Source organism: Artemia franciscana, chromosome 8, assembly GCF_032884065.1.
Source record: "Artemia franciscana chromosome 8, ASM3288406v1, whole genome shotgun sequence".
Classification (NCBI taxonomy): Eukaryota; Metazoa; Arthropoda; class Branchiopoda; order Anostraca; family Artemiidae; genus Artemia; species Artemia franciscana.
In genome coordinates, this window is record NC_088870.1 from 39,132,211 (window position 1) to 39,146,495 (window position 14,285).

At 35.7% G+C, this 14,285-nt stretch overlaps 1 protein-coding gene across 1 annotated transcript in view; it reads right to left on the bottom strand.

The window, feature by feature from the left end:
- Window positions 1-8,296, bottom strand: part of LOC136030402 (sodium/potassium-transporting ATPase subunit alpha-B) — a 115,477-nt gene extending 107,181 nt beyond the window's left edge. Inside the window, exon 1 of the mRNA XM_065709355.1 lies at window positions 8,247-8,296. The gene's annotated coding sequence lies outside the window, so the exon portion shown is untranslated. The remainder of the gene's footprint in view (window positions 1-8,246) is intronic.
- Window positions 8,297-14,285: the final 5,989 nt, after the last annotated feature.

Below are 14,285 nucleotides of genomic sequence, written 5' to 3' on the forward strand. Positions count from 1 at the left end.
TGAGAAAATCCGGTTTCATGGCCACAAAGACAAAACTCAATTTAGTTTTCTACGCATATTGACAGAAGATAGTGTCTGAACATGGATTTTGAAATGGAGATTCGGGATTTGCCAAAGACTGAAAAAAAGGCAATTATATTTTTCCAAACTCAAGAACCAAATACAAATTTCCTAATAAAGTATTATATTTTCACCACATTTTGTTTTATTTCATTAGCTTTATAAAAAGTTAGGGCATATATTTGCACATTAGGGGGGTGTGTGGTGCATTATATCAAATACCTAACTTAACCTAACCTAACCGCCTCTATATAAAAATATTTAATTAAAATGTACCTGCATCGTAGTTTGTTTCACGAAAGAACATAACTTCATTTATTAAGTGTGATCTGAATAATACACAAGTACCATTTATTTGGGTATCCTGACATACTGTAGGCGAGCCCAAAAAAAGAGAGAAAAAAAGTCAGTTTATATGAACAAACACAAGACACTACAGACAGAACTGTAATTGGATATTTCAAGAGGGGAAGGCCTCCCTTGCCCTTCCCTTTGAGAGCTAAAACATATGGGCCAAAGAAGTTATTACGATTAAACCCTAGTTCAGCCATAGCAGTATAACTTGTCTTTCCGCATGTCAAGGATAATTGTTAACCATGCAAAATTTTCATTCTAATTCCTATTTCGTACTTAATGTTGCATATATCTTCGCAAGTAAATAATGAGTATTAGCAAGTGAAACAAGCAAACACGAACCGAGGAAGTGCTCAATAGGGTCATTCAACCCCATAGTTACATTTATGACACTAATAGCAAAAGCTGTTGTAAGTAACTGGGTTAGATGTGTATTACAGATAAAAGCAACAGTGTTTCGAACTAAGTGTCGGATGGAAAAGTATGTTATAAATGGTTTGCAAACTTTAGATTGAACACAATGGAAAATTTATAGGTTAGCTACGAGGCAGTGATGGAAGACGGGGAGGGCGGAAGTGTCCTTTCAGAAAAAATCACTGTCTCCTCCGTAAAAAAAAACCTTGCAATGATTACAAAGTGGAGGCTTCAATTAGGAAAAATTTAGGGGGGAGGGCAAATTTGTTTTTCAAAATCTAGAGGGGACCTTATTATTTTTTCGATGAAAATCCGTGACATGTCATTTTCAAAATCTAAGGAGGGCAAACAAATTCTAGTAGGACATACAACCCCCCCCCACCCAAGTGATGCCACCCAATGCAATGTTGGCTGCGATTTAAATGGGATTGGTATTTTTGCCCTACCCTTATCCTTCATTATTTGCTCCCCTAGGATCCATCCCTAGCTACGCTCAAGGATAAAACGTCGAAAAAATCTTTAGAGACGGGATTATTCTGTATTTTAGTCCCCCCCAAAAAACAAGTGAGCCATTTCATCAACTTTTTCATACATAGTAAAACTAGAATAGGCCTAAGAGCTAAGAGCTCATATGGCACTTGTGACGGATGTAAGAAGAGCTAAGAGCTCATATGGTATGAGCTCTGATAAAATTCTAAGAATCAATAGATTGATTTAAAAGGAAAATCAGAGGCTTAATGCCGGTCGGGATTTAAAATAAGAGATCTGAGTCACGACGTCCTTCTAAATATCAAAATTCATTAAGATCCGATCACCCACTCGTAAGTTATAAATACCTAATTTTTTCTAATTTTTCCTCTCCCTTTAGCCCCCCAGATGGTCGAATCTGGGAGAAGGACTTTATCAAGTCAATTTGTGCAGCTCCCTGACACGCCTAACAATTTTCATCGTCCTAGCACGTCCGGAAGCACCAAACTCGCCAAATCACTGAACCCCTCCCCACAACTCCTCCAAAGACAGCGAATCCAGTACGGTTACGTCAATCACCTATCAAGGACATTTGCTTATTCTATCCACCAATCTTCATCCCGATTCCTATACTCCAAGTGTTTTCAAAGATTTCCCCCTCCAACTCCCCCCAGTGTCAACAGATCTGGTCGGGATTTGAAATAAGAGCTCTGAGACATGAATTTCTTCTAAATAAAAAATTTCATTAAGGTCCGGTCACCCGTTCTTAAGTTAAAAATACCTCAATTTTTCTACTTTTTCCAAATTAATACCCCCCAGCTCCTCCAAAGAGAACGGATCCGTTACAATTATGTCAATCACGTATCTAGAACTTATGCTTATTCTTCTCATCAAGTTTCATCCTGATCTCTCCACTCTAAGCGTTTTCCAAGATTTCTGTTTCCCTCCTCCAACCCCCTATATATATATATATATATATATATATATATATATATATATATATATATATATATATATATATATATATATATATATATATATATATCAAGTTTCACTAAGATCCGATCACCTATTGGTAAGATAAAAATACCCCAATTTTCACGTTTTCCGAGAATTCCGATTTCCCTATTCAACTCCCCCTAATGTCACAGGATCTGGTTGGAATTTAAAATTAGAGCTTTAAAGCACAAGATCCTTCTAAATATCAAATTTCATTAAGATCTGGTTACCCGTTCGTAAGTTACAAATGCCTCATTTTCCGAATTCCCCCCCCCCCAACTCCACCAAAGAGAGCAGATCCGGTCCGGCTATGTCAGTCACGTATCTTAGACATGTTTTTATTCTTCCCATCCAGTTTCATCCTGATCTCTCCGCTTTAAGTATTTTTTAAGATTTGCGGTCCCCCAACTGCCCCCCCCCCCCCAATGACTCTGGATCCGGTTGAGACTTATAATAAGAGATCTGAGTTACGAGGTCCTTCTAGATATGAGGTTTCATGAAGATCCGATCACTCCTTCGTAAGTTAAAAATACGTCATTTTTTCAAATTTTCAGAATTAACCCTCCCCCCCAATAGAGCAGATCCGTTCCAATTATTTAAATCACGTATCTAAGACTTCTGCTTATTTTTCCCACTAAGTTTCATCCCGATCCCTCCAATCTAAGCGTTTTCCATGATTTTAGGTCTCCCCAAACTCCCCCCAATGTCACCAGATCCGGTCGGGATTTAAAATAAGAGCTTTGAGACACGATATCCTTCTAAATATCAAATTTCATTGAGATGCGATCACCCGTTCGTAAGTTAAAAATACCTCATTTTTCAGAATTAATTATGTTATGCATTGTCGAAAAACTCGCTTTTACAACCAAATAAAAACGTAGAGGTTTGGGTTCCAATTCTGGAAAAGCATAGGGGGGGATAGAAATTTTTTTTTTCAATTTTCAAATGAATATATATAACTATATTTTTCAAATTCAAGGGAGAATTTTGTTGTTTTTCGATTTTGTCATTGAAAATACCAATCTTTTGCTGTTTTTTTTTTTTTTTTTTTCACTGACAATGAAAATCTTTCCAAATCTAGGAGTGGCAAAAAAATATAAGGGGGCGATTTCTCCAGCCCCCTCCTGACTGGCACCCTTATGTAAGTGACGATCAGATAAAGGCTACATTATTTTCCTTTGAACAAGCTTTAGGTCCTGCTGACAATCAACTCAGCCACCGCTATTTATAAGTTAGATATTGGTCTAGTGAGGATTGGTGTCACGTGATTCCGCGTGACTATATCCTGTTCAGTATACATACTGGATTTAAAACCAGCTTGCTAAAGATTATATTTCTTTTCATTCTTAAATATATATTTATCGTGGGCGTAGGCAGCATCTTGTCAAGGGAGAAGCAGCCGATTCTGTGATGGAAGGGGGAGGGCAGCTGAAGTCATATCGGCGGTTCACAAAGCCTCACATCGACAGCTATATGAAATCTATATTCATCAATAGTCACCAAAACTCATAAATTATCAATTAGATTCAGCGTTAATGTTCTTGGATTACTCTACTCTTATCAGGGCCGTATCCAGGATTTTTGGGGGTGTTTTACACAGGGATTTTTTCAGAGGGGGGGGGGGTTACACAAAAAAAACTAAAAATGCATAGAAGATTTGTTTATATCCGTTTTTGTAACGTTTTTATGAGTCAAACATTTCAAAGTTCAAACCCCCCTAATCCCCCCTTGGGTACGGCCTTGACTCTTATTATCTTCTTGCAATACTGTAATACAATGAACCCCATTATTCTACTTCCAATTTACAGAAAGCATAAACACCATAAAAGGGATTTGACACAAATCACATTAAGGTTAGATAACAGCTTCTTGTTCTAAGAATTCAATTCAAAAGTTTAAAGTTGGCCGATGTTAAATATCAAAATTGATGTATCAAACAATTCGTGGTAACGAACTGTAGTAAGGAGCGACCTACCTCAATAGTTATCGAAACTCAAAAAATGGAATTTTGATACCAATAGTTACATCAAAAGAATCTAATTTTTATGCTGATTTCAAATATATAAGTTTTATAAGTTTAATCTTACACATCAAAAGTTACGAGCCTGAGAAAATTTGCCTTATTTTAGAAAATAGGGGGAAATACCCCCTAAAAGTCATAGAATCTTAACGAAAATCACACCATCAGATTCAGCCTTTCAGAGAATCCTACTATCAAAGCTCCTATCTGCAAAAATGTGGAATTTTGTATTTTTTGCCAGAAGACAGATCACAGATGCGTGTTCATTTGTTTTTTTTTTGTTATTTTGTTTTTTTTTCCAGGGGTGATCGTATCGACTCAGTGGTCCTAGAATGTCACGAGAGGGCTCATTTCAACGGACATTAAAAGTTCTAGTGCCCTTTTCAAGTGACATAAAACATTGGAGGGGACCTAGGCCACTTCCACGCTAATTTTTTCCCCAGAGTCACCGAATCAAAATTTTGAGATAGCCATTTTGTTCAGCATAGTCGAAACAACTAATAGTTATGTCTTTTGGGACGACTTAATCCCCCACAGTCCACGGGGGAGGGGCTGCAAGTTACATACTTTGACCATTGCTTACATATAGTAACGGTTATTGGCAAGTGTAAAAACGTTTTCAGGGGGACTTTTTCACTTTGAGGGGGGAGGGGTTGTTACATGGGAGGATCTATCCATAGAGGAATTTATCATGAGGGAAGAGAATTTCCATGAAGGGGCCCTAGGATTTTCTAGCATTATTTAAAACAAAACAGTGAGAAAATAAATAAAAAAAAGTTTTTTCAGCTGGAAGTAAGGAGCAGCATTAAAACCTAAAACGAACAGAAGTTATTACATATATAAGGGGATTTGTCTCCTCCACAATACCTCGCTCTTTGTGCTAAAGTATTTTTAGTAATTTCAACTATTTATTCTACGGCCTCTGTGATTCAGGGGTCATTCTTAACGAACTGAGACAAAATTCAAGTTTTAGTATAAAGAGCGAGTATTGACGAGAGGACGAACCCTCTCAAATACGTAATAAAATAGAAAAATATAGAAGTTCGTTACATAAGTTATTTGGTAAGTTACTTATATTTATTACTAATAAAAACGTTCGTAAAAAAAGGAGTTCCAGTTGCCTTTTTAAGTAACCAAAAATTGGATCACCCCACCCCCGATTGGATCACCGAACGATTTTTATCAAAATCGTCCGATCAAAACTATAAGAAAACCATTTAGCCGAAAAAAAGTATTTAAAGTTCGTTTACTTATTCATGTGCGGAGCAAAAATCGAAACTACATTAATTCAAAAATGTTCGGAAATTAAATAAAACAACAAGTTTTTTTAACTGCAAGTAAGGAGCGACATTAAGACTTAAAACGAGCAGATATTATTCCGTATATGAAAGGGGTTGTCCCCTCCTTAACGCCTCGCTCTTTGCGCTAAATTTTTTTTATTGTTTTAAAAAGTAGTGTTGTGAGAAAGAGTCAAACTTTAACGTAAAGAGTGAGGCTTTGAGGAGGGGACAACCCCTTTCATACACGGAATAATTTCTGTTCGTTTTAAGTTTTAATGTCGCTCCTTACTTGCAGTTAAAACAACTTGTTTTTTTTTGTTTAATCTATATATAGGACCAAAAATCAATATTGAACATCGAAACGTAAATACGATATTGGAAACGATATTTGGAAATTTCTGTTTATTTTCAGCTTTTTCAACCATCTACCGGTGAACATGTAACAGAAAAATTCAAACAGACGAAAAGTTCTCGTTAATTTGAATTTGTAAATTTGTAAGTGTAAATTTGAAGTTCTAGGGGGGGGGGGCAGCTGCCCCTTTCCCTTTGACGCTTATACTATTTGTTAGTTTATTTTGTATTTGAATTTTTATTGTATGTTTTTTTTTATAAGCTTGAAGAATTTTGTTTTTCTTTCTCTTTGGTTTACTTAAAAAATATAATATATATTATTGTAGTATATATATATATATATATATATATATATATATATATATATATATATATATATATATATATATATATATATATATATATATATATATATGTATATATATATATATATATATATATATATATATATATATATATATATATATATATGCTAGATACTAAGTCGAGACCCCATGCCAAATGTGTATGTGTATAATACCGTATTTATACATAATTAAGGTAAGTTGTTGGTTGTTGTCAATCAGGTATTTTGCGCTGTGAGGCATTAGAAGCACTCTTGCGTCATGAGTTTCAGGTAAACATGATTGCCAGATATGATACATCTTGAAAGAACTAGGGTAGTTTTTTTTCCTTTAGGTGACGAAATAAAACGAAACAGATAAATATTAGAGAGGCGAATCCATGTCCAGGGTAATAATTGCAAGATTTATCGGTACTTATATGTTATAGCGCCTATGTTAAGTTCTTCATCCTTTGATGTGCTGTGGAACCGGTTTCTCCGCTAGTTTATTTCAGCTTGGCGTCACACAAACAAAGACAAGTGACAGAATAGATGGGGAATATATTCTTTGGGCTAAATATTTGCACATTAAGGGGGGGGGGGAGTGTTTGGACGGTGTGAAGTTGGAGAACAATTCTTACTTCATAATTTACAGAATAATTGTACCTAACGTATTTTGTATGCAGAGCCGCTTCACTTCCCCCCCCCTAATCTGAAAATATATAGCCCAAAATTGTTTCTAAAATATTATATTTTCATCATAGTTTGTGATATTTTATTAGGATTAGTCAAAGATAACACATACGTACCGATTTATGTTCAATAATCTATCTTTTAAAACACGAATGCAATAGGACCATAGCTTTTCTATCATTTCTTGCCATTTTTTCTAGTTTCTGGCCATTCTCTTGGGAGGTTTTGGGGCCGTGACTCCAGCCAATTTATGCGAATGGGCGCGGTATATCGCTATATGCAATACGACAAGGAATAACTGGGTTATCTTGACGTTATAAAAAGTCCCCCGTTCATCGTAAAAAATTGATTTTTCGTTTTTCGATTTTATTTTGGTGATTATTAGGCGTGAATTAAATGTTTAACTAATTTTAAACCAAGGGAGTAAACCAAAATTTATTTTATTTGAAAGTGGCAACTACACAGAAATCTGTGAGAATCAGGGAAGTCTACGATCAAAATAATGCTTCCCTGGGGGATAGCAGGGATCTGTCACATAGCAGGGATCCCCTACATCGACCGAACATCCAATGAAGACCTCCGCAAACTCCTCCACTGATCACGCCCTATCATAGACCGAATCAAAAGTCAGTAACTCCATTGGCTTGGTGATACCCAACCAATGGCATCAACTGAACTTCCAAAAATCACATTTGGTGGACGGGTATATGGGACACGACCTCGAGGCCGACCTCGCAAGAGATTGTGCGACAACTTCAATGGCCAGACCCTCCCCCAACTTCTACACCTAGTGCAAGACAGAATTGAATACAGTCACCATATTCATCAATTAGAGAGAAGAGACGAAGGCCCATTACATCCACAGAGGCCGGAGGGTATATATATTACCGGAAATCACGAAATAAGTTATTAAAGTAATAAGTTCTTAGGGAAGGAGCATGGGCCCAATGGCTCGTTTGCTTGCACAAGCGGGTCCAAGGTACTTTAACACCTATCAATTTTGCTCAGAATGTGCACATTTACCGGTAAATTCCCAAATTTAGGATCGGGTTTATGCACATACCCCTCTCACCCTAGTTTACAATCTTTTCGGTTGTGGCAGTGCTGAACCCCAACAAGACTAAAAATGAAAAGAGTTACCGTAACGATAACTGACCCGTGTCTGTACATACAAAGTGGATTCTTTTTGGAATTTTTGAACATTTTAAATGTAATTTACTGAGACAATATCGTCTAACTTATTATTTATTAAAAGCGAAGAGCATTAAACAATGAACTAGCTTACCTTTTAATTATTGAAGCCCAGGAAGAGGACAATGAACCTGGGCAACATATATACTGTCAAGATGAAGTCAAAGAGAAACAGGACGAAAATACGAAAAAAGTCAATCAATAGTCGTTTAAGATTGCGCATTGGATCTAAAGACAAAATACTTTAAAGGGGAATAAGACAAATGTGCATTGCTAAATAAAAAAAGGTGTTTTTAATGAACCAATAGACTGAAGCTACAATCTTTAAAAATAACAGGGACTCCTATAAAGAGGGGGGTTGTCATGCAGAGAAATACGTGGAAGATGACCTCGGGGCCTGACCCTTCCATTCCCACCGAAATAACAAATTTTCCCAAATTACTGGGTAATTATTATTAAATTATGAAATCAGATTAGTTTTTTTTCATTATGCACCCCCCCCCGTCTCCCCTGCCAAAAAATCCCAGCGTGAGGGCCTACTATTTTCTTCCTAAACCACCTACTCTTTACATGAAATTCTAACTCACAAACTATTAACAGTCTCGTCTATGTCTCCTTATTAATAAAAAAAAAAAAAAAAAAAAAAAAAAAAAAAAAAAAAAAAAAAAAAAATCCAGAAAAAAAGTTTATCAAAAAAGTAATGCGCTACATTAAAACAAAGATGAGCAAAAATGCAGTCAAATAATTTTTCAAGTATAGAATTACCATAAATCACAACAATTAAATAAATGAAACTCCAAAGGAACAAAAATTACAATAGATAATCGAGTCGAACTCAGAAACTAAGAGGAGTGGGGCTGACGCCACCTGTGTCTTTTAAATACCAGGACATAATTTGCATTTTACTGAAAACAATTCTTATTTTGAGCTATGTGTTTTTATTCCTCATAATATCGAAAAAAAATCATCATCATAACCAAGATTACTGAAAAAAACAAACAAACAAAATGAATTTTGATTGACAATTTAACATATTTGCTGATGTTATATTCCTGGAATTCTTAATGATTTGGGATTTATTAAATTAAAAAAAGAGAAAACATATTTAAAATATATTTTGTTTTCAATAAAGTGCAATTTATGCTCTGGTCTTTAGAAAGCATGAGTGGCGTCAGCTCCATTTCTCTTAGTTAAGGTTTCATTTATATATTGATTGTGATTTATGGGAGTTGAAAATCATGCTTGAAAATTATTTGAGTTTATTTCAGCTCATCTTTGGTTTATTGTAGGTTATTTGGTTATTGTTGCTCGGCTTACTTTTCTTCTAAAAATTTCTTTTGTGGAGGAGTTTTATAGAATTGGTTCCTGTTAGTTAAGAAAAGAATACTTTTTATTTTTTGATTTTTCTCTATAAGAACTCAAGTTTTGGCTTACTACTCGTTTGTTAGATAAAATTTTTCCAAACTTTTAATAATATACGCTATTTGACAATCTGAATACAAATCCTCCTTAATATCCTATTCTGTTTCTAAGACATTTTACCTACGCCAATTTGACAACCTGGATACATTTACCCTTTTTTGATTTAGTTCTGAGCAAGAGCAGTAATAGCAGCAAAAGTAGCAATAAAAGTAGTAATAGTAGTAGCCCGGAAGGTTTTTCAGTCGTTCTATTCCCGTAGTCATAGTCGAGATATTGCCGAGACGTCTTGTTAACAACCAGCATGCACATAGTGCCATCTGATTTGATTTTAAAGCGATTGAAACTTTGTTTGACAGTTTCTGCTCTATACCCTATCCCAGCCCTAAGATATTCCAGTTGAATATCTTGACAGCCTGGTCAATTGTGACAACCTGGATGTACTTAAACTATATGATTTAGCAAAAATAGCAGCAGTAGTAGTTAATAGAAGTAGTAGAAAAAATAGTAGTATTTGAAGCCCTGAAAGTTTCAGCCTAATACTCTAAGCCGTTGCCGGGACATTGCCAATACATCCCTTTGACAACCCACACGTATACAGTGTGTTTTGATTCAGTGTGTTTTGAACACCAGCCTCAACATTCCCTGAAAGTTTTGCTAATACCTTAGCATTAGCAATATTGTAATAGTCTTAGGAGCAGAGGTAATAGCAGGAGAATCGGGAGTAATATTAGTGATAACGGTAGTAACATTAGTGCTAGTGGGAGTTGTCCAGATCCCCTTATCATGTCTTGTTAGTTTCAACTTAGTATTTTGAGCTGTTTCTAAGATACTGCTGATAAGTCCTTTTGATAGACATCATGTACATAGCGCGTTTCAATTTAATTCTACTTCCTCTTCAACATATCTTTAAAATTTCTCCTTAATACCATTAGATTTGCTAGAAGTATTAGTAGTAGCAGTAGAAGTAGTACTGCGCATATAATAGGCTACGTTTTGGTTGGTTCAACACCCCCTTCAACATGCACCGAAAGTTTCAACTTAATAATCTAAGCTCTATTTTTTTGTTTTTTTTTTATGTAGAAGAAAAAACAATTTCCGGATCTAGCTGTTACGCCCTTTTAATAGCCTGTATTGACATATTTTGTTTCAATTTAGTTCAACCTCCTCCTAAACATTTCCTGAAAGTCTTACCCGGATATCCTTAGATCCGTTGTACAAGTAGTAGTAGTCGTAATAGTAGTAGTGGCAATAGTAGGAATAGTTGTAGTAGTAGTTGCAGTAGCAGTAGTAGTGGTAATTCGAGTTTTAGTACTTGTATGCACATAGTGCATTTTTTTAGGTAAATACCTCCTTAACATGCCATGAAATTTTTAAATTAATACCCTAGCCCAATCCTGAGATATTGCTGATACAACCTTTTCACAACCTGTGCTTTCCTCTGTGCCTTCTGTGCCTATTGATGACAACCCCTGAGCCTTCGCAAGACCAGAACACAATTCGCGCTTTACTGAAAAAAACAAAAAAACAAATAAAAGTGGATTGTCAGTTTAACTAAATTATACTGAAAGTCCATCATTGAGGCTTTGATAATTTTTCATTCATGAAAGTAAGAAAGGCGAAAACATTCCAAACATATTTCGTTTTCAGTAAAGCGCAAATTGTTTTCTGGTGTTAATAGGGAAAGGGGTTATCGGGCCTACTCATGTTAATTTTGCTCGTTTTGAGTTTGACTCGGCTATTTGTGGTAGTTTTACGCTTGGAAGATTATTTGATTTTATTTTTGCTCATTCTTGGCTTAGTGGAGCTCTTTACTTTTCTTTGAAAAACTTGTCTTGTTGAAAAGTTTTTTAAACTAATTTCTGTTAGTTTTTATTGACATAGTTCTTTCATTGAAAAAATAATATTGTATATCCTCTTAGTTTTATTCTATAAGAATCCATACTATGGGTTGCTATTTGTATGTTGGAGAAACTTTTCAACAAGTTTTAATTTTGACACAAACAGTATTTTTTAATTTAATATTATAGCGCCTTAATTTGACATAAAAGTATAACTTAACACCATTTCCACAAGATTCTATCTATGCTTTCTATCAACGATTATCAAAGACAACCTGGATACACTTACACTATTTTTATTTATTTAAATTGTAAGAGCAGAAGTAGTAATAATAGTATCCACAAAAGTTTCAACTTAATACCCCCAGTCGTTCTCGATATATTGCTGAGGTGTCTTATCAGCAATCATAAACACAATGCCTTTTGATTTATTTTAAAGCAACATTTAGTTTTAAAGCATAATGGGCCATTTGCGTAATTGTTGGGAGTTGACATGCTTAATATCCCTAAAGACATAGTTACTGAACCGTTCTACTATACTGAACAAAGTCTTGACTGGATGCGTTTGGAAATGAATGGGCTTGAGAGAAGGACTGCTTGCTCTCCAATCTCTTGTTACTCTTAAAAAGGGCATCAGTCACTCGCGCTGCAATTGGAGTGCAAGCGGGAGGACTTGCTCCTCCTTCATATGTCAAGTAAAAACATTTTAAACAAGTAAAAACAAATTTAAAACATTTTGAATGTATTTTGTTTTCAGTAAAATACATATTATGTTCTGGTCTTGAGAAGGCATGGGGGTTGTTAGCCCCACTCATGTTAATTTTTTCTCAATTTGAGTTTAACTCGGTTATTTATTGTATGACTTAGATAAACAAAATATGTTTAAAATCTTTTAGCTTTTTCAACTTTAATATATTAAAAAATCTCAAAACTTCAAGGAATATATATCGGTATTTGCATACTAAACTTACACTCCACAGCTCTTTTTTTTCAGTAAAGCGCAAATTATGTTCCGGTCTTGAGAAGGCATGGGGGTTGTTAGCCCTACTCACGTTATTTTTTGCTCGATTTGAGTTTGACTCAGTTATTTATTGTGTGATTTAAATAAATAAAATACGTTTAAAATCTTTTAAGTTTTTCAACTTTAATAAATTAACAAATCTTAAAACTTCAAGGAATATATATATATATATATATATACTAGCTGTTGGGGTGGCGCTTCGCGCCACCCCAACACCTAGTTGGTGGGGCGCTTCGCGCCCCCAAGCCCCCCCGCGCGCGTAAGTCGTTACGCGCCATATTAGTTACGCGCCATTGTAGTTGTGTCCCTGTGTCCCACCTGCGATATATATATATATATATATATATATATATATATATATATATATATATATATATATATATATATATATATATATATATATATATATATATATATATATATATATATATATATATATATTTATGTTTTTAACTACGTAAAACATGCGAATATACAACATTCTTCGCTGTCCCATTGTCTGTGCATATAAATAGATTGTCAGGTTTACTGACTCTTGAACATGCAACATATAATTGTCCATGGGAAAAACAATCCGTATTCAGATAACTTCGAAGACCACACTGCCTTTCCATGACGAAAGTAAAACAGTTCAAAATAGGGATGATACCTTTTTATTGACAGTGAAATATAAAATTATTTAACTGGATATTTCGAACACATATACAGTGTTCATCATCAGCAGTAAAACTCTGATGATGAACACTGTATATGTGTTCGAAATATCCAGTTAAATAATTTTATATTTCACTGTCAATAAAAAGGTATCATCCCTATTTTGAACTGTTTTACTTTAATCCGTATTCAGATCTATACCTCATTATTCTAATGATGTGTCCCTGTGTCCCGGTCGTCATTTGTGTCCCGGTATCCCAGTTTGTAATTTCTCTTTGAGTGCCCCGGTCGTCATTTATATTCCCTGTGTCCCGGTCGTCATTTGTGTCCCGGTCTGTAATTTCTTTTCGAACAATCCCTGTGTCCCGGTCGTCATTTATATATCCCGTCTGTGCCCCCGGCGTCCTCGTTGTAGTTGTGCCCCTATGTCCCGGTCGTCATTTATATTCCCTGTGTCCCGGTCGTGATTTGTGTCCGGGTGTCCCAGTCTGTAATTTCTCTTTGAGGTTCCCGGTCGTCATTTATATTCCCTCTGTCCCGGTCGTCATTTGTGTCCCGGTATGTAATTTCATCAGTTGACAAACATGACGTCAGTCGACGAACAACTTCATGACGCATACAACTCAATCCTTATAATGACGTCAGTCGACAAACATGACGTCATTTGACACACAAACGTGACGTCACTGGACACACACACACACACACACACAGACAACTTATTTTTATACATATATAGATTATTCTAATGATGTGTCCCTGTGTCCCGGTCGTCATTTATATTCCCTGTGTCCCGGTATCCCAGTTTGTAATTTCTCTTTGAGTGTCCCGGTCGTCATTTATATTCCCTGTGTCCCGGTCGTCATTTGTGTCCCGGTCTGTAATTTCTATTCGAACAATCCCTGTGTCCCGGTCGTCATTCACATATCCCGCCTGTGCCCCCGGCGTCCCCGTTGTAGTTGTGTCCCTATGTCCCGGTCGTCATTTATATTCCCAGTGTCCCGGTCGTGATTTGTGTCCGGGTGTCCCAGTCTGTAATTTCTCTTTGAGGTTCCCGGTCGTCATTTGTGTCCCGGTATGTAATTTCATCAGTTGACAAACATGACGTCAGTCGACAAACAACTTCATAACGCATACAGCTCAATCCTTATAATGACGTCAGTCGACAAACATGACGTCAGTCGACACACAAACATGA